Source organism: Hemitrygon akajei, chromosome 10 (genome assembly GCF_048418815.1).
Source record: "Hemitrygon akajei chromosome 10, sHemAka1.3, whole genome shotgun sequence".
Lineage (NCBI taxonomy): Eukaryota > Metazoa > Chordata > Chondrichthyes > Myliobatiformes > Dasyatidae > Hemitrygon > Hemitrygon akajei.
Window position 1 is genome coordinate 48,508,663 of NC_133133.1, and position 26,517 is coordinate 48,535,179.

Genomic DNA, 26,517 nt, shown 5'->3' on the forward strand with positions numbered 1-26,517 from the left:
GCTGTGTGGAATGAGCTTCCAGTAGAAGTGGTAGAGGCAGGTTCGATTTTGTCATTAAAAAAAAATTGGATAGGTATATGGACAGGATAGGAATGGAGGGTTATGGGCTGAGTGCAGGTCGGTGGGACTAGGTGAGAGTAAGCGTTCGACATGAACTAGAAGGGCTGAGATGGCCTGTTTCCATGCTGTAATTGTTATATGGTTATAAACTGATAATCTAGACAGACAATTTTATTAGAGCTCTTCGATCTGAATTTGATCCTGAATTTCAGTGCTGTCAGTGCAGAGTCTGCAGATTTTACCTGTGACAATGGAGCTTAGTTGCTCTAGTGTTCTGCCATGTGGTAAAGCCAAGTTGGAATGGCTACTGCAGATTATCCCTGATAGTTGGAAAATCAGTAGGAAGCTGATTGACATTTACAGTATTGGACAATACATAGGGAATTATGATTGATAAATTTGAAAGCTGGCATAGACTCAATGAATCAAATGGCCTCCTCCTAATCTATATGGAAATATGAAAAAGTGTAAACCACAACGGATGGAAGAGAACCAGTAAATATAATAAATTTAAATTTTCAAATTACAATGTTTTATACACATGGGTACTTGGAAAGTTGAAAGTATTTGTGGTACTTTATCACCTTGGATAAAGGATTGGTTACCTAAGGGGAGACAGCAAATATGGATAAGGAATTTATTTCCAGGTCAGCAACAGGGAACTCTGCTGGGACTACAGCTGCTCACAATATAGAAAAAGAAAGTAAATATATTGTAGCAGAATTCCACAGGATTAATAAGGGGGTAAGGCAAGTTGTAAGGAGGAATCAGACAGATTTACAAGCAATATTGGTAAGTTAAGTGACAATAGTGTATAAAGTGAAAAATGTGAAGTTCTTCATTTCTGAAAAATGATAAAACAGGTTATTATATGAGTAGAGAAAAAATGAAGAATGTTGCAGCACAAAAGACTCTTAGGAGACTGATATGGAAAGTTTGCAACCAAGTGTGGCAGATAATTGATAAAATTACAGAATGCTGATATTATTTCTAAGTGACTGGAGTATGAAAGTAGGAATATCTTACTACAATTATTGAAGACTCTAATGAGCCCACACCAGAGTACATCTTTGATCCCTTTATTTAAAGAAACATATTTAAGTGTGTTCAAAGACAGTTCATTCCGATGAAGCTGAATATGGATAGATTGTCCTATGAAGAAAGGTTGAACAGATCGGAGTCCAAAAGAATGAGATGTGCAATTATTGAAACATAGAAGATCCTTGGGAGTAAATTCTGGGAGGATGTTTCTTCTGGTAGGAGAGTCAAGATCAGAGGAGCATCCAAACTGAAATGAGGAAAAATGTCTTCTCTTGTGAGCAATTGCAGTCCCTTACCCTAGACACTTAGACCATAAGACACAAGAGAAGAGTTAGGCCATTCAACCATCTAGTCTGTTCTGCCATTCTATCATGGCTGAATTATTATCTCTCTCAAGCCCAGTCCCCTGCCTTCTCCCCATAACCTTTGATGCCCTGACTAATCAAGAACCTAACAACCTCCACTTTAAATATACCAAATAACTTGGCCTCACAGCCATCTGCGGCAATGAATTTCAGAGTTTCACTACCCTCTGGCTAAAGAAGTTCCTCGTCATCTCTGTTTTAAATGGACATCCCTCTACACTGAGGCTGTGCACACTGGCCCCAGACTCCCCCACAATAGGAAGCATCCTCTCCACGTCCACTCTCAGTATTCCATTCCTAGGGGCTGAATCCATGAATATACACAAAGTGAGATAGATTTTTAATCAGTAAAGAAGTTAGCATCAATGGAGAGCAATGTAGAAGTTAACACTGGTCGATGTGACATTATACTTTAGATAGGGGTAGGCAACAAGCATGCATTCACACTCCGGAGTAATTGCTGAGTGGAGTGGGAGAAAAACTTAAAACTAGAAATTAGGTGGCAATGTGATATGTTTCTGTGTGCTACGCAATCCAATGTCAACAAAATATAGAATGTAATTAAAAGGTGAGATTTCATGTGAGTTGCCTGAAGTATGCAATTTTTATTAGGGGCTGTCTGTACCCTTTACACTTATACACAGAGGATCCTGGAACATGTAATAATTCCAGAGAAATGCAACTCTCCAAGAAAGCACAAAGGAATATTGCATAGACCTATCACTTAACCTGTTCAAGGAACTTTTTTCCCTCATCTGCCTTGTCGCTGAGTAGTCTCATTTTGGATCCTATCAATGCTAAGGCTTTGATCGTTGTTTACAAGTTTTTCATTTTTCTGTAAATGAATGCAGCCTACCAGGGGAAAAGCAAATGCTGAAGTTAATTTGAATGCCCATTTCTTTCGTGACAGCTGGAATTAAGGACACAAAGCCAAGCCAGGATTCAGGACTCTAGTTCCTGCTGGAAGCTCTGTGTATGCTTTCAATGGTACATAATACAGACTACCATTGCTGCTCTTCATGATGTAGTAGGCTTCACATAGCTACTGTCATTGTGATTGAAGTACTGAAAACCTCTCACTCTTTGTAAATCAATATTTTATGCATAGTAAGTGATCAAAAACCAGATGAAGAAACACATACTGAGTGACACTAAGAAAGTAACCTTGTCAATTTCTTCTTGGACCAGCCACAGGGAAGGAATACTCAAATGACTACCAAGGAGCAGGGTACAAGCAGTAGCTACTCATACATTTAATCTAAATAAATCAGGGCCTGAGAGCAGTGGGACAAATAAAAAGAGGGCAACCCAGTACTCCAGTGAAGGATTGTTCTTTATACCTTCAAAACTGGAGTCTCAAGAGAATCATCAGAATGATTGCCACTTCGCTTCAAAGAAAACAGGCAAGTTTTCCTCTCATCAAAGAGCCATCTGGCCTTCAGGAGAGGGTTTCAGAATCCAAATCAGGTTTATTATCACCGACTTACAGTATGCTTGAACTTCGTTGTTTTGTGGCACTGTACAGTGCAATACATATAAAATACAATTCAAGTTAGAATAAGAAATATAGAAATATAAATAAATTGTGCAAAAAAAGTGCCAAGTAGTGTTCATGCATTCACAGACCATTCAGAAAGCTGATGGTGGAGGGGAAGGAGCCGTTCCTGAAGTGTTGACTGTGCCTCTTCAGCCTCCTGTTCTCTGCCCCGACTGGTATTAATGAGAAGAAGACATGTCCTGGATGATGAGGGTTCTTAATGATGCCGCCTTTCATGTTGACACTCTCATGCAGGGTCAGATAAAGACTTAAAATTTCATTTATAGTCTAGCAGGCCTAGAGTTAAGGCCTGCTTTTTGATTTGGAACCAGAAATAATTTCTTAAGCATTTTAAGCGATCTTGCAGCTGCAATAATTAAACTGGAACACACAAATCAACATTATTGCTGTACGCACAGCACCTTCTAACATGCCGCACATTCAAAGGATGGAATTTCTTGCACCGTACTTTCAGAAAGGAGAAGAAATTGCATGAAAGATCTACAGCACATTTCCAGTCATATAGAAGCACCATCTAGAAGCGCAAAAAAAATTACAAAATAAAAACAAGCTTGACCATACTTTTACATATAAAAGCATAAGTGGCTTTCCTGCATACACCGATTGCAATAATAAATCTTCTACAGATGGACTCAAAGTAGAATGCAATATCTTAGAATTATTAGGAAAAATGTCAAATTTTGTTTCATAAATCTATTGCAGCGGCATTAGTTCACTCTGACTAATCCACACACAGGACAGCAAGTTGGATCACAAATAAGTATAATTACGGAAGATTTGCAAAAATATCCATTTCACTGAGCAAGAGAGAATTAATGTTTATAGTTTTAACACTGTTTTGTTACCTGTGGTGTCCAAAATAAAGCAGCTTCAACAATCTCTGAGCAACATAAAGGGGATTTAATTCTGCCTCTATCCTGTGCTTTAAAAAATTATATTCTGGTTAGATATAAATTGTTTTTATATTGATCATCTGCAGATTCCCTGTCAAAGCTACACATCAAACATTCAATGATGAAACTTTCAATATACAATAAGGATCATATTATTTGGAAATGGTTTCAATGTGGTTTTCTATTAATAAAGGAATTGACAATTGTTTCATTTTCATTACTTTTAAACAGCTTATAATACTTGTCTCAGAAGATTACATGGAACTAGTGCGGGCAGAGAGCCTTTATAATGAGTCATGCACAGAGATCTCTCCTTGCTAATAAAGCTGATAAACATGTTGCACTCTATGGTCACAGCTTAGTCATTTCTTTAATTCAGTTGCTTATAATCCAAATGACAACTGTGCAAGAATGATATGCCAGTAGGAAATTAGCATTGATTTGACAGTTTCTTTGAACAATGAGGGAGAATTTCAATCCAACTGCAGGTTTGTAATTGATTGTCAGGCTCCAGATCCCAAGAGAAGAAATATTCATGTGGCTGTGACAGATTGGACAGCTGTTTCTGTTACAGAGGTTATCAGAGATAATAATGCTACACAAATGGGTCATTTCCCAAAGGGCAGTTAATTCTACAAAGCACTCAGGAAAAAAAAATATTTTCTTTCTGTGTCAGGCCAGCAAATGATCTGCCCATTATTGCCTCTCAAAAGAATTACATCATTTTCTTTGGAACTGGATGTTTGTGTATTTTTCAAATTCAGCTTTATATTATCCAAAAACTGTTCACATTATAGAAGATGTGACCAACGTTTTAAAAGTATCATGTGCTCAATGTCTTTCAAATGTAAGGACTATTCCACCCACAAATTATATTCAAACTTATTGAAAACATTGCAATATGTTTTGGATATTACTCTGCACACTCCTGTTTTCACCACTCTACCACTGTGTTACCTACATTACAATCCTCACTATAGGATGATGCCATTATATTTCAACACATCTTTTGTACTCTTAGATAGAAAAGGAACAGATTCAGCATTCAATGCTACATCACAGTATTTTCTCTCACAATATGACTGCAATAACTAATCAACTGAAAAGTACACCATGTCTGAGATCCAGAAACCCTACATTCTATTGCTGCTTGCTCATCACCATTATTGAGAACTATATTAATCAGATGTTTTCCAAGCCAGCTCCTGATTCTTTCCTGTGCTATGAAATTCTTTACATCAATCAACTTCTGTTACCTCCTGAAAAGTTCATCAGCTGTAGGATTTTTGTTTAATGGATTTTATCTTTCCAACTCTGAACTATAGTTTTTCATCTTGATTTCTTAATGAAAGAATACCATTGTAACTTCCCATTGCTAATCGAAAGGATCTGACGTCATCAGAAGCTCTAACTAAAATACTTTTTTATATAATGAAATTTAGCTTATCTATCTTATTGTTATTTGAGTGATGGTGTAAAATATAAACTGGTAATTATTTGCCCTTTGTCAGATGTTTGCGCTCATTTCTGTGTTATTGATCACACTACTTTCTTAATGTAAACAAGTACATTTTATTTCCTGTACCTCTCTACGTAATTGAAGTGACTCTAAATCACCCTTATTGCTTTACTGATCCCCTGCCCTGTCCAGGAATGCTAGAGAAATGGATCCAAGGCTACCTGAGTCTGGTCATATTTCTATACAAGTCTAATAAGGTTACATTTAGTGAGGATTTTTTAAAAATCGTCAGACAACTGCAATTAGTTTATTCAGCTGGAAAACTGGTAATAGTTCTTTCTGTCAGTTTTTGTAATTCAACTCCATGTAACTGCTGTAATTAAATTAACAGGTGTATTACTCATCCATGTAGATTCTGTGCACATCTTATGATTATCGTTATTCTTGCTTCTTTTTCTATTCATCCAGTTTTCGGTTCTGGGCAGTAAAGGCCAGAATTGCCATTAAAAAGTTGACCATATTGTTGCAGCAGCAAATTAATAAATCAAGAGGTTCAGTAGATGCTGGAAATCTTGAGCAACATACACAAAATGCTGGAGAATCTGAGTCCAATATAAACTAGACTAGGCAGGCAGATTTCCTTCCATGAAGGTCATTAGTAAACCAGGGCTGTTCTTACAAAATAGTTTTGTGGATTCACTTCATTTCCAAAATATAAATTGGATTTAAATTCCACAGCTGCCATGCTGAGATTTGAACTTCAGTCCTCTGGATTAGTCCAGACCAGTAACCACTAGAATCCAAAATCACTGCAGGGAGTGAATGGACTGATGGTAGACACAATGTGAAAAGGAAACCAATTTTCTCCATTATACCCAAGTACAGACATAATTAAGCTGAAGACTTTGTTAATCTGGGCATGAAACTTTTTCAAATACATGTGAGATAACACGTCAGGTGGCACAGCATCAATTCAGGGATTGTCCTCAGTAAAAACTTGCTTCACACTTACTCAGGTTATTTGTTGTTCATTGACTTCAGTTCAGTGTTTAACACAATCATCCCTCAGAGACTGATGTGTGAATTGTTCTCATTGGGACTCAACATGCCTCTGTGTAACTGCATCTTGGATTTCTTGATTGAAAACCCCAGTAAGTCTGAGATAGCAGCAAAATCTCAAGCTCCATCATGTTGAGCACTGGTGCCCACCGGGGCTGCGTGCTCAGTCTGCTGTTGTTCACAATGCTAACTCTCGAATGCATTGCCAATTCCAACTCAAACCACATAATCAATTTCATTGATGATACTACAGTGGTTGATCTCATCAGCAACGATGATGAGTTGGCACACAGAGAGAAGGTAGTGAGGCTTGTCAAATGGTGTGTGAGCAACAGCCTGAGTCTCAACATGGACAAGACAAAAGAGAGGTTAATGGACTTCAGGAAGGCACAGGTCACACACTCTCCATTGCACATCAATGGCTCTGCTATGGAGAGAATGAAGAGCATAAAGTTCCTTGGTGTGAACATTGCAGACAATCTAACACCTCCGTACTAGTCAAGAAAGCACAGAAGCATCTATACTTTCTGAGTAGATTGAGGCATTTCACACCCATTCTAAGAAACTTCTGCAGGAGCATCATCAAGAGTGTCCTGTCTGGCTCTATCAATTTGTGGCAAGGCATCGAATCACAAGACCCTTCAGAGGATAGTAAAAACCACTGAGAGGATCACTGGGATCTCCATCCCTCCTACTTATGACATATACCAGGAGCGTTTTATATGAAGGGTCCAAAGCATTGTTGAGGATCCCTACCACCCTTCCTGCAATATCTTTGACCTATGACCATAAGGAAGGAGGTATAGAAGCTTCAGGACTAGGAACGCCAGACTGGGTAACAGCTTCTGCCCTCAGGTTGTGAAACTAATGAATACCCTTCCTCCTCCAAGGTCTCATCACTAGGACAATAAGCTGTTTACTGTACTGTTTATTGCTTACAGTTTGCTGTTTACTGTTTACCATTGCTGTGTACTACATGCACTTTGAATTATACTTCATTAACTTATTTTTGGTAATATTTCGGGTTATGTGTGTGTAACATATGTTTTATGGATGCACTGTGGTTCAGAAGAATGTTGTTTCGTTTGGTTGTATTTATGAACCAAGAGATGACAATAAACCTGTACTTGAACTTCACTTGAACTTGAACAAGTTGACCATCAATCCAAACCTACCAATTCTGTGGTGAACCCCCTGACCAATATGCTTTATTGGAAGCTGCTATGTCAACCAGTTCCTCTTTCAGTATCAGCCTGTGACAACAAACCGCATAAGTTACAGATCTCATTCAGATGATTATCAGCATAGAGTCATCCTGTCATGAAGGAAGCTGCATTGAAACCAATGCAAGTAAAGCCAGCAAAAGCTCAAGATCTATACTCATAAACTATGTCATCTTCTTTTAAGCTTCCATTACAGGATTTAACTAAACATAATGGCATTGGAGAGTGGTGGCATTTTGCAGCCAGCTTCCAAAAGAACAATAAAATACTTTGATTGCTACTTTGTTAAACTGACATCCACAACAATGTGACTGCAGTTATGAACAAAGTTTTAAGCCATTTAAATACATCAGCGATCTTAGGAATGCTAAAAAGAAGCAACAGACTCAGCAGAACAGATCACCAAGAGTGTGAATTCAGCACCTGGAAGCATCAGAAAACAGATGTTGGTGAAGATTTCAGGTGAGATGGAATCATTGGAGGTTGAAACCTCCCTTTTATAGCATCCCCTTGGCTAACATCAGGCTGTAGTTTATTAACTAAAGCTCAGTCTATAACATCATGCCCTCAAAAAGTTTTTAAGACCCGAACCACTGTACCTCTTTCTGCAATTGAATCCCTGTCTTCCTGACTGAGAGACCACAATCAGTATGGGTCACAAACTGATACTGACCATCAACTCAGAAACACGTCAGGGCTGCATGCTTCGCTCCCCACTCTACTCTTCATATATCTACAAATCCATGTGGCTAACCATAGCTCCAATGCCAATGACACCACTACTGTTGGCAATCACGGATGGTGATGAGAGGGCATGGAGAAGTGATAAGGGAGCAGGTTGCTTGGTGTCATAACAACAACAACTTTGTCAACCAAACTAAAGAACTGATTGAGGGCTTTAGGAAGCAGAAATCATGGGAATATGTATTAATCCTCATGGGTTGAGTGATGGAAAAGGTGTGCAGCTTTATGTTCCTGGGTGTCAACATCTCAGAGGTTTTATCCTGGGCTCAATACAGAGATACAACCACAATGAAAGCACATGAGCATCTCTAATATTTAAATGTCTGAGATGATTCAGCATGTTATCATAAACTCTGACTTTATAGGAGTTCTACAAAAATACATTGGAAATCATTCTGACTGGCTCCATCGTGGCCTGATAGAGGAACTCTAATTTGCAGGAATGCAGAAGAGTGATGGACTTAGCCATTTCCTTCAGGTCAAAGTGCTGTCCCCACCATCAGTGATATCTAGAAGATGCAAGGCCTCAGAAAGTTGACATCCATAGTTAAAGACCCCCACCTTTCAGATAATGCCCTCTTCCCATTGCTGCCATCAAGCAAGCAGTACTGGAGCCTGAAGACCCATACATCAAAGCTCAACAACAGTTTCTTCCCCACTGCCATCAGGTTCTTAAAATGCCCTGAAAAACTCTAATTCTACTTCAAACTGTATTTCCCCCAATTTGCACTAACATCAATCTTTCCCCCTTCTTTTCCAGTCTTGAGGTAAAATCTCGGACCAAAACATCAACTGTTTATTCATTTCCATAGATGCTGTCTGACCTGCTGAGTTCCTCCAGCATTTTGTGTGTATTGCTTTCGATATACAGCATTTGCAGAATTTCTTGTGTTAAAGGTCTTTCAATGTAAGCTTGCCCTGAAATTATAACAGAGGAAGAGATGTGGGAGGACAAAAAACAGCAGAAGAGATATCAGCACAAGGAAAGGGCCTCTCTGGTTATTGTTAAAGAGAATAATAGACAGTATAAAGACTTAATTGAAAAAATAGCCAAGTCTCAGAATGGAAAATTGGATTCATATACACAGCAACTTCACTTGTGTGTACAAACCATTCTTTAGTCTCCTGGATAATGTATTCTGGACTCTATTGACTTATCACATAATGTTTCATTGATAGAAATTAACAGCATGTGTTTTTAAATTGATTGTTCAATCTATAAGGTTGGTGCAGGGAGCTAATGACCTTCAATGCTTTGATCTGCGTATGAGGATTTCTTCTATGCCACTACCTCCTTGCATTTCTTCTGAGGCAGGATACCGAAGAGTTCAATTTTCACACAGTTAATCTTTCCACTATGTTAGGTATACCTCTGGTTTCTTAAAGCAATAGGAGCTCCAACAATTATATATCTCCTGAAAGAATCATCAATGTAGATAGCAACAATGGAGCATGCTTGTGGGCCCTACTCTATAATATCTGTCAAACAGGGATACTGAATATTTGGAAGTAGCTAATGGGAAATATTACAAGTAGAGCTGTTAATTATTGAAATCTTTGCATGTACAATCAGCTGACTGCCATCATATTAAATGTCTACAGGGTAAGATAGCTGCCAAAAGTAGGGCCTGTTTTATAAGGAGAGATTGGGGCTTTATTTCTTGGACATAGGTAACTGAGGGATGACCTTGTAGAATTATGAGGAGCACAGATAAGATGAATTCTCACACCTTTTCTTATAAGAATTAGATTTAATATCACCGGCATATGTCATGAAATTTATTAACTTTACAGTAGCAGTAAAATGAAATACTTGATAAATAAATATAGAGAGGAAAAACTGAGTTACATTAAGTGTGTATGTATATATAAAGTTACATAATATTTAAGTTAAAATAAGTATTGCGAAATAACAGAAATAAAAAGTAGTGAGGTAGTGTTCATGGGTTCAATGTCCATTTAGAAATCGAATGGCAGAGGGGAAGCTGTTCCTGAATTGCTGAGTGTTTGCCATCAGGCTTCTGGACCTCCTTCCTGACAGTAAAAGTGTAAAGAGGGCGTGTCCTGAATGGTGGGGATTCTTAATGATGGATTCTGACTTCCTAAGGCACCGCTCCTTGAAGATGTCTTGGATATTATGGAGGCTGGTACCCATGACACAGCTGACTAATTTTACAACTTTCAGCAACTTATTTCGACCTTGTGCAGTAGCAGCCCCCCCCCCACCCCACAATACCAGATGGTGATCGGTAATGCAGCCAGTCAGAATGCTCTCCATGGTCCTTTTGCAGATGTGAAGCAAGAATTAGAGGGTATAAGTTGAAAGTAAGATAGCAAAGATTTAAAAGTGACCTGAGAGCCAACCTGGTCACACTGCAGGTGATACATATATAGAATGATCTATCAGAAAAAAAGATATTTAGGAAGGTACAATAATGACATCTTAAGGACATTTGTGTAAGTATACATAGATAGGAAAGATTTAGAGGGACAGAGGCTAAATATAGGCAAATAGGACTAGCTTTGCATGATAATAACAGAATGTGTGAAATTCTGAGGTCAGGACAGGGTAAAGAATAAGGATTCTTTTCCCTCAGCGAAGAGATTAGTAATTAAGTACATAAATTGATGAGAGAACTAGAGTGAAGATAAATAAAAACTTCACCTGATATGGTGACAGAGGCCAAAAAAACTCCATGACATCTAAAAATACCCGGATGACCACTTGAAGGGATATAATCTGCAGGGTTAAGAACAAAAATCAGGGCAATAGAATAATTCTCAAATTAATTTATATCTTGCATGGACAGAATAGATTACTGACCTTCCTCATTTGATGTATATCATGGAGCAAAGGCTTTGAAATCTGAGTACAAAAGCAGGCACTGAATTCAAACAGTATGACATTCACAATATTGTTTTAGGTCTACTAAGAACAAAGATCCTGCTCACTTGAACTGTAGAGTTATGTAGAATTAACCCAAAGAAGGTACTGCTAAAGAAATGATACAGTATTAGTGTGGTGAACTACATATACCTGTCTGGACACACCCCTCTGCTGACTGCTCCTGTGGCTCCTCCCACAGACCCCTGTATAAAGGCAGTTGGAGGCACTGCTCCTCCCTCAGTCTTCGACATGGTCGTGCTCCCTTTTTGCTGTTAATAAAAGCCTATCGTTCACTTCCAGTCTCCTAGAGTTATTGATGGTGCATCAGAAGGGGTGTGGAAGAATGAACAGAATTGGAGAAATCGGTGTTCAGGCCAAGAGAGATAACTGTTTCAGACTCTGTAGACAGTATATTCTCATGAAAACTGAAGTTATATAACAAATGGACTGATTAACAGCCACATGGCACCACCGGGAACCCCGTACAGCTGAGCCACAGAAAAATAGTTGGGAGTTCAAGTTACACACTATTCAAATAATAGGATTGAATACAATGTTGGACTAACATCAAAGTTAAACCTTGAAGTAATCTGGCTCCAATTGAAATTTAAGAAATATGCTGGACTGTATCTCCTGTTATGGTACAGACTAAGACAAATCAAGTTGAGAATAATATTTTACAACTATGCAGTCAAATCAGTATGATAACCAATGGGGAAAATTAGGTTGGCTGGAGATTTACAAACCAGAATCCAATAGAAGTTGAAAGCAACCATGTGGATTTTATTTGTACAATTAATGATGGTATCTCCACCTAGTGTATAGAAAGCAAGTATGAGAAAGACATGATTTTGGTTATAGTTGATTTAGGGAAGCTTTGACCATAATAAATCATGGTGCCATGATAAGATTAGGGACATTATGATTTTGCACTTTTAAAAGATGTAGTAGGGGAGACACAGTAGCATAGTGGTCAGTGTAATGCTATTATAGCACCAGTAACTTGGATTCAATTCCCACCACAGTTTGTAAGAAGATAGTATGCTCTCCCCATGACTGCGAGGGTTTCTCCCAAGTTTCCTCTCACATTCCAGAGATGTATAGGTTAGAAGATTAATTTTTTAACATGGGTATAATTGCACAGTGCATGCTCATTGGGCCATAAGAACCTATTACCAAATAAAATAAAGGTACTTGACAACAAAGGTAAATCATTGTTGGAAACGTCTTTCATCTCAATAGATGATGAAAATGGATATCTTGTAAAGCAGATGATAAATCTAAACCTATCAGTTACTAGCTGGGTGAAATAGGTTACAATTTCATCCCACAAGAAAATACAGAGAAATGTTTTTTTCATAAATTATATTGTATTTATTTTCCTGTAAATGCCTGCAAGAAAAAGATTGCAAGGTAGTTTATGGTGACATATACGTGCATTAATAATAAATTTACTTAAATTCACTTACATACTTACATAACCCACAATTCCCATCCTAACCCAAGCCTTAAAGTTACTTACCCACTGTTCCCATCCTTCCCAAACCTCAAAGATTAGCATTCAGGATGAAGTATGTGAACATATAATATATGAGATAAAGGTCTAGTTATAAAAGATAACTTGTAATGGATATCTTGCAAAAGAATGATTTTATAATAGCATTTAATGTTTAATGCAAGCCCTTTGTATATTGATTATAGTTATTTTAGACAATGGAGGAAATTGCTGACATACATATTTATTAAACTATCTGATGCTACTAAATTATATGACAAGGGCTTTTAGGAAGGGGTATAAGATTGAAAATGGATTTGAAAAGTTCTCCCATACATACACTACAAATCCTTTTTTATTGACTTAATTGAAAAACATATAAATGTCTCTGAATTGAAAAAGTGAGAGATAGAAAGAGCAACTCACACAAAACGCTGGAGGAACTCAGCAGGCTAGGCTACATCTATGGAAAAGAGTACTGTCAGTTTTTCAGGCCAAGACCATTCAATAGGACTCCTGCTGAAGGGTCTTGACCCAAAATATCGACAGTACTCTTTTCCTTAGATGCTACCTGGCCTGCTGAGTTCCTCCAGCATTTTGTGATTGTTGCTTGGATTCCTAGCATCTGCAGATTTTCTCTTGTTTGTAAGAGATAAGAAGAGATCTACTTCAAGATTTCAACAACATTACGGAGGTGTTTTCTGCAATTTGTTTCATCTGACAACCTATTCAAGTTTAAGCCCCAAGTTTATTGTCATGGACATACTCAGACCATAAAAGCCATGAAAATTAGCTTTTTATAGCAGCAGACCAGTCCAGTACATAACAAATACAAAAAACATAAAACTCATAAACTTAAATTAGCATAAATTATACATAACTTACACAACAAATTAAACAAAGATAAACACACACAAAATGCTGGAGGAACCCAGCAGGTCAGGCAGCATCTATGGAAATGAAAAAACAGTCAATGTTTTGGGCCAAGATCTTTCTTCAGGGCTGGAAAGGAAGGGGGAAGATGCCAGAATAAAAAGGTAGGAGCAGGGAAAGGAGGATAGCTGGAAGGTGAAAGGTGAAGCCAGGTGCATGGGAAAGGTAAAAGGCTGGAGAAGAAGGGATCTGATAGGAGAGTGGAGTAAACCATAGGAGAAAAGGGAGGAGATGATAGGCAGGTGAGAAGATGTAAGAGGCTAGAGTGGGGAATAGAAGAAGTAAAAGATTTTATCAGAAGGAGAAATTGATATTCATGCCATCAGGTTGGAGGCTACCCAGACAGAATCCTCCACTCTGAGAGTAGTGTCCTCATGGCAAAAGTGGAGGCCATAGCCCAACATGTCAGAATGGGAATGGGAATAGGAATAGGAATTAAAATGGTTGGTCACTAGGAAATTTTACTTTTGGCAGATAGAGCAGTGCTGCTTGACAAAATGGTCCCCCAATTTAAGACAGGTCTCAAATGTAGAGGAGGCCACGTTAGGAGCACTGGATATATAGATGATCCCAACAGATTTACAGATGAAGTGTTACCTCTCCTGGAAGGACACCTGAAGGGAGGAGTGGGAGGAGGTGAATGGGCAGGTGTAGCACTTTGTCCAGTAGCTGTGATAAATGCCGGGAGGGAGATTAGGGGGGAAGGATGAATGGACAAGGGAATCATGAAGGGAGTGGAGAGTGGGGGGTGGAAGGTAAAGATGAGTTTAGAGGTCACTTTGGAGATGGTGGAAGTTGTGGAGAATGATGTGTTGGATGTGAGGCTCTTAGGTGATAACAAGATAAGAGGAACTCTCTCCCTGTTGAGGCAGCAGGAAGATGTGGTGAATGTGGAAATATATATATACACACTAGAAATGGAGGAGATGCGGGTGAGGGCTGCATCAAATATGGAGGAAGGGACACCACATTCTTTGAAGAAGGAGGACATCACTGATGTCCTGGAAAGGAAAGCCTCATCCTAGGAACAGACAGAGTGGAGACAAAGGAACTGCGAAAAGGGAATGGCAGTCTTACAGAAGAGGAGGTGGGAAGAGGTATAGTGAAAAAAAATATTTAATGAGTGCTGAAAACAATCTTATAAAACTAATTCATATGATATCTATCTTTAAACCCAAAGTTAAGAAGTTCCCACAACCCCTGATATATTGTTTGTATACTTGGCAAATGAATTTTATACAGTATATCATAAATCCTAGCATTAGTCATTGTGAATATATAAACATATATGGGAAAGCAAATAATCCTCTGATGAAGAACATGGATTGTGGCAGGGTAACATGTATTACATTGTCCTTTTCATAATAATAGGCTGTACACACCCTTCCTGCAGGTGGCCATCTTTGTAGCCTCCCACATGAACCATTTCGCTAAGCTCCAGGTGCAACTGCTACTGAAGATCTTCTCCCGTTGCAGGAAGTTCAGTTATTTCACCTGCTGTTACTTAACACGCTCACCTGTCTTGTATCCAGATCATTCCGTATGGATATATTCCAAGTGGCTGTGGAAGAGGAAAGGAGAAGGACGGGCTGGGTAAATTCATAGAATGCAAGAGTGCAGAAAATTTGAAGTTTGTGAAAAGAGAGTGAGAAGAGAGGGAAAGGGAATATAAATAATAGAAGAATAAAAAAACAAAAAGGACCAGGGAAGAGAGGGGTTGTTAAGATAGTTACGTCTCTGTCCATAGCTATTGTTCCTGTACCGTTCTCCCAAATATTCGATTCCCAACCCCCAACACACACTTCCCTCTTTCACATTCCTGCCTTATCCCAGTGTTAGCCTGCAGGGGTGTAATAATGACAGTCTGATAATGAAACATGGTATAATTTCTTGAGTAACAACACGCTAAATATTTTAAGTGAGAGTATGCTTCTCAACTGCTGACAGTAGCAGTTCAGGAGTTGCAACATTTACTGTCTTCAGGCACTGCTTAGCAACTGTTGGGATGGTCATTAATAATGACAGCAGTCTGTATGTAGGGAATGGGTGGATGGCTCCGACAGAAGAGACAACTATGAATTAACCAAAATTATATTTCAAATGTTAAAGACTAAGGATAGAAGGAATAAAATGCACATTAACATATTGTATGACTTGTGGAACATTGTTTCACCTAATTTTATCCTTTTATGGTCTAGTTGTATTACCAGACCAGTGTCTCCTTTACATTGATCGTGGATATGAAATTTGAAATACACTCCTAGCTCTACAACATGTTATAGGCATAAAGCTGCACTAGACAGCATCAAAATGCACACTGAAATTTTAGAAATTGTTGTAATACATGGTTCTCACAGAGAAGCTACCCGTGATTCCTCTATTCTACAGAGTAACTCAGTCAATTCACAATAAACTGAAGGCAATGGATCTTGTTTCAGGCTAATCAAAGTAAATGCTACAAACTGTAATATGTTTATGGAATTTGGATCCCTGGATTGTCATAGATGATATATAAAGGGATAGATCTTGCTGACCAGTTTTCCTTTCCAGAATCTCTGCCCAACCTCACCCCATGCCTGAATCAGTCCTGATGCAAAAGGTCGATCTAGTTGCTTAAAGAACCTAGACAAGAGTGGATGCCTGAATAGTGGTAGGGCCTTAAGAGGTGGATTGAAGAATTTCCAAGCCCAGCTAAGCTATCAGAAACCACAAGCAGACAATGGGGTTTTGCATATTCCTCATTTTACTTCTATTATCAAGATGGGGGTGATCAATCTAATGAGGGATGCTAAGGGATTGGCACGAAGCAGCGTCAAACACACTTAACCAAGAGGCGTCAGTCTGGAAAAGCAGCAACGCATGGCTACGTGTCACGGAACAGCAGAAACAGCAAAATCAACTGATTATGTCAGCAGACTTGCTGTATCCAAAAACAGCAGATGGTGGGGTTTAAGGAATGAGGCTCCATGAATATCCCATCTTCAGTGGTGACGGGGTCTAACTTGCAACTGCTAAAGGAAGGCAGAAACACTTGCAAAAGCTGGAAGCGCTGAATAGATAGTCCATCTCGGCCTTCTCCCAAGATGCCACACCATCACAGAGAATAGCCTTCAGATCATCCAATTCACCACAGAGCACCATTACACAGCGGCTTATAGTAAAGGCTATGAGACCAGAAACCACCCTGTTGTGAAAATCAAACATCTTAATTTTAATCCTGCACGCCAGACCCAGCTGTACCTTCAGCCAAGTCATCCTAGTACAGTTACAATATTGGTATCTACATGTCCAGGTGTGAAAAATTAACCATGTATGCCCGGTTCGCTAAAAAAGCAGGATTAATCCAATCCAGCTAATCACCATTCAATCTCTCAATCATCTGTGCTGGGGAGAAAAGTCTCTGGCTATCCACTTGATTAATGCTTCTTATAATCTTTTCCACCTCTACCTCTTACCCTTCTTCACTCCAAAGAGAAAAGCACTAGCTCACTCAACCTATCCTCTTAAGACATGCTCTCTAATCCAGGCAACATCTTGATAAAACTCCTCTGCACCCTCTCTAAAGCTTCTACATCCTTTCCATAATGAGGTAACCAGAACCAAACACGGTATTCTAAGTGTGGTCTGACCAGGGTTTTATAAAAATGCCACTTTACTTCATAGCTCCTGAACGTAATGCCCGACTAATGGAGCGCCTCATGCCATACGCCTTCCTAACTTGAGCAGCAATTCTGAAGGATGTATGGATACAGGCTCCACTATTTCATGAGGAAATGAGGCATGAATGTGCTCTGGTTCATTAATAGTAATTGTTATTTTTCTGGTCCAAGCTTTTTTTAATATACTTCTTGGGATTTCACTCAGTGTAGGCAGGATGGTAGCTAGGGCAGTGGAGTGGTCTTCCTGCAAGATGTGGGAAATCAGGGAACGTCATGGACTCCCTGATAGCTACACTTGAGGGAAGTGCACCCAGCTGCGGCTGCTAACATACCTAGTCAAGAAACGAAGGTGTGTGCAGGATTCTGAGAACAAGATAGATAAGACTTTTAAAGAGGTGGGTACACCCGAGGCACATGCTTCAGATAAAGGGTGACCACCAAGAAATGCAAGGGGAGTGGGCAGACAGAGCAAGGTTCTCCTGACCTTTCCGTTCCCTTTAATAGACATCCCTCTTTGGATGCAGCTGAGGAGGTTGATCTTGCAGCAGTCAGGTCTATGGCACTATAAGACCATAAAATGTAGAAGCAGAATTATGCCATTCAGCCCATCGAGTCTGCTCTATGCACTATGACTTGCTCTGAGGCTCAAAGGGAAAGGTGCAGTCAGCCAACATGATAGTGATAGGAGACTCGATAGTCGTGGGGACAGATAGGAGGTTCTGTGGCCACAAAAAAGTTATCTGGATGGTGTTTTGCCTCCCAGGTGTCTAGGTCAAGATATCTTTGAGCTGCTGCCGAAAATTGAAGAGCAAGAGAACGTACAACCAGGAGCAGTTGGACGTGTTGGTACAAGAGACATAGATAGAACAATATATGAAGACCTGCATAATGAGTATAGGGATTTAGGCAATAAGTTAAGAGGCAGCACCTTGAGGGTAGTCATCTCCAGATTACTCCAGATGCTGCGTGTAAATGCGGTCAGGAATAGAAAGATAGGCCAAATAAATATGTTACTGAGGAGCAGGTGCAGGGACCAGGGATTCAGATTCCAGGATTACTGGGATCTCTTCAAGAGTATAGACAACCTGTACAAGAGAGACTTGATGCACTTGAACTAGAGAAGGGCCAATGTCCTTGCAGGGAAGTTTGCTAGTGCTGTACAGGATGATAGAAACTAGATTGGCAGTGGATGTAACTCTGAGCAGGAGCAAATCATGGTATAAAGCAGTAGTCTGCAAAAGCAAGTTTAGTAATTGGGATAGCCAGGGGCACTGTAGATGGAGGGAAAGGAATATGCAGTTAAATTGTATTTATTTCAGTGCCTGAGGATTAACAGGTAGAGCAGATGAACTCAGAGCATGGATTGGCTCTGGGGACCAAGATGCAATAGCCATACTGACACACGGCTGAGAGAAGGCCAGGACTGACAGCTCAACACTCTACGATACAGATGCTACAGAGGTACAGATACGTGAGGAGAGTGTGTTGCCTTTTTGATAAGGGAGGATGTAACAGCAGTGCTTAGGGATGATATTCTTGGTGTATTCTCCAGTGAGGCCTTATGGATAGAACTTAGGGAACCAGAAGCAGAGGGTCCCTCCAGTGGGGCTGTATTATAGACAACCCTCCCCCCATTAGTCAGTAGGAACTTAAGGACAAGGTGTGGAGAGAAATCATACACAATAAAAGAATAACAGGGTTGTACTTGTGGCAGATTTTAATTTCCATGATATTGACTGGCCCACCAGAGTGTTAAGGGCCTGGATAGGGTGCAATATAGAGAGACAAACTCAGGATGGTGCAATATAGGACCTCCTCTTTGTGAACAAGTTTACAGAGGTGTTACTCAGGGAGTGCTTTGGCTCTAGCGATCATAGTGATGGAAAAAGATAGGACAATAAAAAGATTAAGAATATTCTTAAGAGTGAAATCATGAGGACAAAGAGAGGGTATGAGATGGATCTGATAGGTAAGGTAAGGAAAACAGCAATATAGAGGGTTATATCTATGCTAAGAGTAAAAGGGTGGCTAGGGATAGAGCAGATCCCTTAGAGATCAGTAGGGCAGTCTATGCCTTGAGCCACAGGAGGTGGGTGGGATTTTTAACAAATATTTCCCCTGTGTTTACTGAGTTAAGGGAAATAAGAGGACATTTTTTTGGGGAACATTCATATTACCAGGGAAGAGCTATTTGTTGACTTTCAGTGCAGGAAGGTGGATAAATCCCTAGGTCCTGACTGAGTACGTTTTTGTTTTGTGTGTGGCTAATGAAAAAATTACAAAAACCCTTGCGGGAATGGGACCCATTCTCAGGGTTCCATGACTGGCTGTTATTTGACATGCCAAGGGTTTGGCCCGAGAGTTGCGATCGTGTTCGGAAGCCTGAGATCTCAGGGCTCTGGAGACAGACGGATTGAGGGTCAATGTCACGGCAGGAGACTCGTGTGTCATCAGGGAGACCGGAAAATCTCTTGCTGTGGGCTTGAAGACCCAAGGTCTTTGCGAACATCGGACACAGTGCTTGAAAAAAGCAACAAAACGGACTTTTAACATCGTAAACCAGTTGGTTGTTGTTATGTCTCCTGCTCGCTGTGAAAATAGGGACACCTCCTTCTCCCTTGCCAGGGAGAGGGAGAAGCTGTGGTTTGTCGAAAGTTGGATGAAATGCGAAGCTTTTGGGGTAACTTTGGTCTGTGTCTTTACTATTGCTTAGCGCACATTTGGGCTCGGTGATGGTACTGATGCACGTTTTTTTGCTGGTGGGGGGATGGGGGATCGTTGCTGCCGCTTACGTGTGGGAGGGGAGAGGTGCAGGGGGGCTTTGGGGTTCTCATGTTTAACTGTCGTTCATTCTTTGGGGCACTTCTCTGTTTTCGTGGATGTTTGCAAAGAAAAAGCATTTCAGGATGTATATTGTATACATTCCTCTGACATTGAATTTGACCTTTGAACCTTTGAAAATATTTGTCTCATAATTAGCCACTGGTGATATTCCTGAAGACTAGAAGATAGCTAATACCATTCTGTTCTTTTAGAGGGGTAGCAAGGACAAACCTTGGAACTACAGGCCTGTCAGCCTGTCATCAGTGGTGGGGAAGATACAGGAGGCAATCTGAGTGATAGGATCTACCATCATTTGGATAGACAAAGTCTGATTAGGAGGAGTCACCATAGCTTTGTGTATGAGAATACATGGTTGAAGAATCCTTTAGAGTTTTTTGAAGAGATAACCACAGTTATCTTTTCAAAGATAGATGAGGATAGGGCACTGGGTGTTACCTATTTACACTTTAGGGAGGCATTCACCATGTGGGATCTTGGTCCCATGGATTTAAATACATGGATCCATTTCAAAACGTCAAACCAGAGTAGGACTTATACTATGAATGGTACAGCAACGGAGAGCATAACGTAACAGAGGAGTATAAGCATTTAAGTATTTCATTGAAAGGGATGTCACAGCTAGACATGGTGGCGATAAAGGTGTTTAGCATACTGGCCTTCATCAATCAGGGCACTGAGTATAGAGATGGCACATTATGTTGTAATTGCATAAGTCATTGGTGTAAACACACTTGGAATACTATGTACAGTTTTGATCACATTATTATAGGAAAGACATGGTTAAACTGGAAAGAGTGTAAAAAAAAAGTTACATGGATGTTGCCAGGACTAAGAGGAAGAAGTGGGCCAGAGTATGTGGCTCACTTCTTTAGTCATTGGAGCATAGGAGAATAAGGGGGCGACCAAATAGAAATGTTTAAAGTTATGAAAGGTTTAGATAAAGTGGATGGTAACAGTCTTTTCACCAGTTAAGGAGCCCAAATTGAGGAACATTGAGGAACATTAGGGTGAGGGGGTGAAAGGTTTAAAAAGGACCTGACTGGCAACATTTTCATGTGGAGGGTGGTCGTGAGTGAATGACTGACAGATGATGTAGCACTTGCAGAGGACGTGGTTGAGAAAATAGTCATCGTTTAAGAAGATCTTGGATGAGTACATAGAGGGGCAAGGTCTGGAGGAATATAGGCAGAACACAAGAAATGGGGCTTGCTATGTTGACAACATGGTTAGCATGAATTCATTGAGCTGAAGGGCTGTTTTGCTCCATGACTTAATGACTCTATGAGCTAATTAGTTATCAAATCTGCAAAATTCCTGGTGATGGCAACTGAGGATGAATTAATTGGTGGCGCTGTCAGAATGTTACAGGTTGAATTACTATGACAGACAATTTACCGCAAATATTCTGGGCTAATCACCCTGTGAATTACTGAGCAATCATTATATCATCATTCGTTACAACATCATAACAACATACAGCACGGAAACGGGTTCTTCAGTACACCACGCTCATGCCAACCATCAAGTACCTATCTATACTACTCCCGTTTGTTGGAACTTAGTCTGCAGCCTTAGTCTTGGTGACTCTAGAACTCATACGGATGCTTCTTATATGGTGCATGTCTCCACCACCCACTCATGCAGTGCATTCCAGATTCCAACCACCCTCCTTACTCCTCACCCTAAACTGACGTTCTCTAGTTTCAGGAACTCCTGCTTTGAGATAAAGTTTTCTCCGTCTACCTATGTACTCTCTCATAATTTTGTTTACTATCAGGTTTTCTGTTGGCATCTTCCAAGCAAAGAAAACCAAAGGCAGCCTTTTCAGTCTTTCATCGTTCATTCAAGGCAACATCTTAGCAAATCTGCATACTCTCCACTGCAATAATGACTCTCCTAAGTGTGCTGACTGGAACTGAATGCAGTTCTTCAGCTACGGCCTAACTAGTGTTTTGTAAAGTTATAACATCATATCCCTGCTGCTTTATTCTATGCTCTAGCTATTGAATGTAAGTAAGCCAGACCATAACCATAAGAAATTCTGCAGATGCTGGAAATCCAAAACAATAGACATAAAATGCAGGAGGAACTCAGCATCCATGGACATCCATGGAAGTGAACAGTCGATGTTTCAGGACGAGAGCCTTCTTCAGGACTAAGAAGAAAGGTCTTGGCCTGAAACATCAGCTGTTTATACATTTCCATGGATGCTGCCCCGACCTGCTGAGTTCCTCCAGTATTTTGCATATGTTGCTAAGTATACCAGATTCCTTCTTCATTACTTATACACCTGCGCTGCCACCTGCAGTGATCCTTGGGTTTCTATACCAAGATGCCTTTATTTTGGCACTCTCTTTCAATTTTCTAGCTCTCTATTTCAAAAAAAAAGCAGGGGTATTATTCCTGGTATCGCAGCCATTTTTAACAATTCTTTGATGAACTTTGCTAATAAAATGCAGATCAACAGGATTATTTGCATGTTGCTGTTTGCAAAACATCACTGGGCAAAAATTGATTCCTGTGCTTACTTCACGACATGAATAAATATACTTCATTGGCTCTGAAACGTTTTGGGCCTCCTGAGTTTAAAAAAAGGTGCTAAATTATTGCAGCTTTTAACCAGAGTTACAAGAAGTTCTTGTGCAAATTCAAATGAAATGCAAAAAAGGAAACTAAATAAACATCTAAAAGGGGGAAAAATGTTAGGCTTGGATGAGAGAGTAAAAAGCTGATCAGACTTCTATAAAATTAGAATGGACTCAATGGCTTCAATCCTTGCTGTGATTCTATCATTTTGTCACCAGTTTTCTGTAGAAATATTATGCCAATTAACCTGTGATGTAAACTGGATTCTTTATCTGGTATTTCCTGCTCCGGAGGATATGTAAAATGAAGCCTTATAATAAACAGAGTAAAAACCAAATGCACCCTACCAGAGAATGCCACACAAGCTTGGATGAAGTGTAAAAAGCAAGCGTCAATCTTAAAGTGTTAGTCATTTGTTTTTATTATGTATGAGAAGCTGCGAGGAATAAATAAAATAATGAAAATTTCAGAGGTACTATAACAGTATGCAACAAACATATTTAATGTTCTAGCATTACAAAGAAGCAAGATATCTAAATCTACAAGGCTTCTACCTTTCCTGTCCTGTTGTACAATACAGTGGTGTAATTAATGGCAGGAAACTAGATGCAGTCAATAGTGTCATGACAGACACTGATTATCCATTACAGAAAGCCTGTTATCAACACTGCATTCCATCATCATACATGTCTGGTGCTGTCTTACTGGTCCAGTCTAGGCGAGTTCACTTCCTCAAGCATGGTTGCCAGGGGTCACCTCAGCCAATCACACCAAAGAGTGATTCATCATCAGCAACCTACCAAAGGGAACACACAGCTGATGAAGATATGCGCGATTGAAGCTGCTCTCAAACATCAGGGTCTAGGATTTTGCTCAGAAATTGTGTAATTTATATGGACCATAGAGCTTTGGCCAGGAACAATCAGCTGATGAGAAAGGCATCAGTTGGATGATTTCAGAGGTGAATAACTTACATACCATTGCTTTGTGCTTAACAAAACAATATGTGGCAATGGAAGCTGTATATCACAACCAAATGTTTTTTTGCAGGTGGTGTATAGATAATCCTTTTCCAGGAAGGAAAGAAGTAGAAGTTCAGATTGCTCATTTGTAGAATAACAGCCTAGAAATATTAAATTTATTTAAATATAACTGGAACAGCAGATGTTAGATGTTCACAAAAGGTTCCTTAATCTGTGAGGTCATCAGATTTCATCTCAAAGGAGTCTTTGGTTAAACCCGCTAATTGCTGAATCCAGAGAAGAATGCTGCCAACTGTTAAAGGTGTCTGTTGGACTTGCTACTAATTTTTCAGAGTAAGGATAGCTTCTTTCAAACAATGCATTTAACCAAAACAAAAACAAAAATGGTAGATTGATCAGCAATGAAAAAGTCTGTGAAATCAAAAAGGAAGTGGAAGGTGGGATTAAAAATTGACTCAGCTGGAGAAAACAAATGGCTGACAGGTATTTTTGTGATTGGCGTTAGGGGAAGGGTGCTGCTATAGGCACTGGGGTTCATATAGTTATTTTTCAATATTAACGTTTTGGAGTTAAATGTAGGGACCACAGGAAATTTGCTGAAAGCCTTGAAATTGACAGTATAGTTAAAAAGGAAGTTCTTGGCTACAAGAAGTTATCAGAGTCTGGTTAGATGGGCACAAAAGTGGCAAATAGATTTCATGTACATTATGCACATAAGGTAATGCATTCTAGGTGAGCAAAGAAGGAAATGGAATACACTAATAATGGTAGGATTCAGTAAAAAGTGCAGAGAGCTTAAAGTATAAACCATTTTTGGTCACCCTATTGCAGGAAATATGCAATTATGTCAGAAAAGGTGCAGAGGAGTTTTATGTAGCTGTTGCTAGGGCTGGAAAAAATGTTATGGGAAGAGACTATTTAGTTTGAAGTTGTTTCCTTTCAAACATTGAACACTGAGATGTAATTGAGAGTACAAAATTCTGAGAGGCCTATAAAGGGTAAATGGAAAAGATCTATTTCCTTTATCAGTGAGTAGGGAGCATAAATTTAAGTTAATTAGTTGAAAGTTGAAAAATGATTACTTCACTCAATGAGTGGTGAGGTATAGATAATTGCTAAATTGATAAATTGTTGTATTATTTTCACATGTACCAAAGTAAAGTGAAACACTTGTCTTGCATACTGCTCATACAGATTAAGTCATTGCAATAGTACATTGAGAATATAACATAATACATTAAAGAATGCAGAATATCACCTGAAAGTGCAATGGAGTTATTTCAAAAGTACCTGGATGAACAGCCATACTTGTTACAGACTAAGCAATGGAAAATAGGATTAACCAGCATAAATACAATGGATTTAATAATTTCCTTCTTCGTGCAGATGGGCTTATCAGCCAGGGTTGGCAACTCATTTAGGAAAAGGAAAACTCTGATCTCAGACCTCTGCTGCCTTGTGGCTATATGCACACAGGGAAGGCTTCGGGAATAAACACCAAGGAAAAATCCAGAGCTGGAGTCCTACATTGAGGTAATTCTACGTTGTGTTCAATGCTAACTGGCAACTCTGACGATGCCGCTGATGCCAGACTGTTTTGGTCTTTGCCATTCCTTTGATTTGATCAGCTGCATGGAGAGGGAAAGCCTGCAGCATGAGCTTGCTCTTCATAAGTCGAGGCATGGAGTTTAAGAGTCGCGAGGTAATGATGCAGCTCTACAAAACTCCGGTTAGGCCACACTTGGAGTGCTGTGTCCAGTTCTGGTCACCTCACTATAGGAAGGATGTGGAAGCATTGGAAAGGGTACAGAGGAGATTTACCAGGATGCTGCCTGGTTTAGAGAGTATGCATTATGATCAGAGATTAAGGGAGCTAGGGCTTTACTCTCTGGAGAGAAGGAGGATGAAAGGAGACATGATAGAGGTATACAAGATATTAAGAGGAATAGACAGAGTGGACAGCCAGCACCTCTTCCCCAGGGCACCACTGCTCAGTACAAGAGGATATGGCTTTAAGGTAAGGGGTGGAAAGTTCAAGGGGGATATTAGAGGAAGGTTTTTCACTCAGAGAGTGGTTGGTGCGTGGAATGCACTGCCTGAGTCAGTGGTGGAGGCAGATACACTAGTGAAATTTAAGAAACTACTAGACAGGTATATGGAGGAATTTAAGGTGGGGGGGAATATATGGAAGGCAGGGTTTAAGGGTCGGCACAACATTGTGGGCCAAAGGGACTGTACTGTGTTGTACTATTCTATGTTCTATGTTCTATATTGTACTGGTTTGCACATCATGTAGACAGCCTGGTTGCGACATCCATTGTCAATGCCAAACAATGAAGAGCCTCACAATAATTTCATTTAATGCCATAATTATCTACAATTCTATACAAACTAAGGATTTTTACGAACCACCCATTTTAAGTTTCCTCTTTACATTCAAAATATTTGTCTTGTACAAATTGGACACAGAACACAAAGATGCAAAGTCATATTATTTGCATATTTCAATGCAGATGGAACTCCACAGGTCTGCAAGGCAAACAGATTTCCATTGGTTTAGGACCAGGTACAGTATCAACCATGATCACAGAACCAGACTTGTATGTTTTCCCATTTTTACTGAGTCAAATGTCATTTCTGGAATCAATTCAAATATGTTTCCCTTTTTGCCAACTAGCCTAGGCAACTAGCCTGCAATCAAGGCAGGGAGTTTAGGCTACTTGGAAAT

At 39.6% G+C, this 26,517-nt stretch overlaps 1 protein-coding gene and 1 long non-coding RNA gene across 3 annotated transcripts in view; one reads left to right on the top strand and one right to left on the bottom strand.

The window, feature by feature from the left end:
* The window catches only part of LOC140734358 (uncharacterized), a 133,587-nt gene that overhangs the window by 60,142 nt on the left and 46,928 nt on the right, over window positions 1–26,517 (bottom strand). The window lies entirely within an intron of this gene.
* mid2 (midline 2) overlaps window positions 25,304–26,517 on the top strand; it is a 271,492-nt gene continuing 270,278 nt past the window's right edge. The window contains exon 1 of the mRNA XM_073058220.1: window positions 25,304–25,322. The gene's annotated coding sequence lies outside the window, so the exon portion shown is untranslated. The remainder of the gene's footprint in view (window positions 25,323–26,517) is intronic.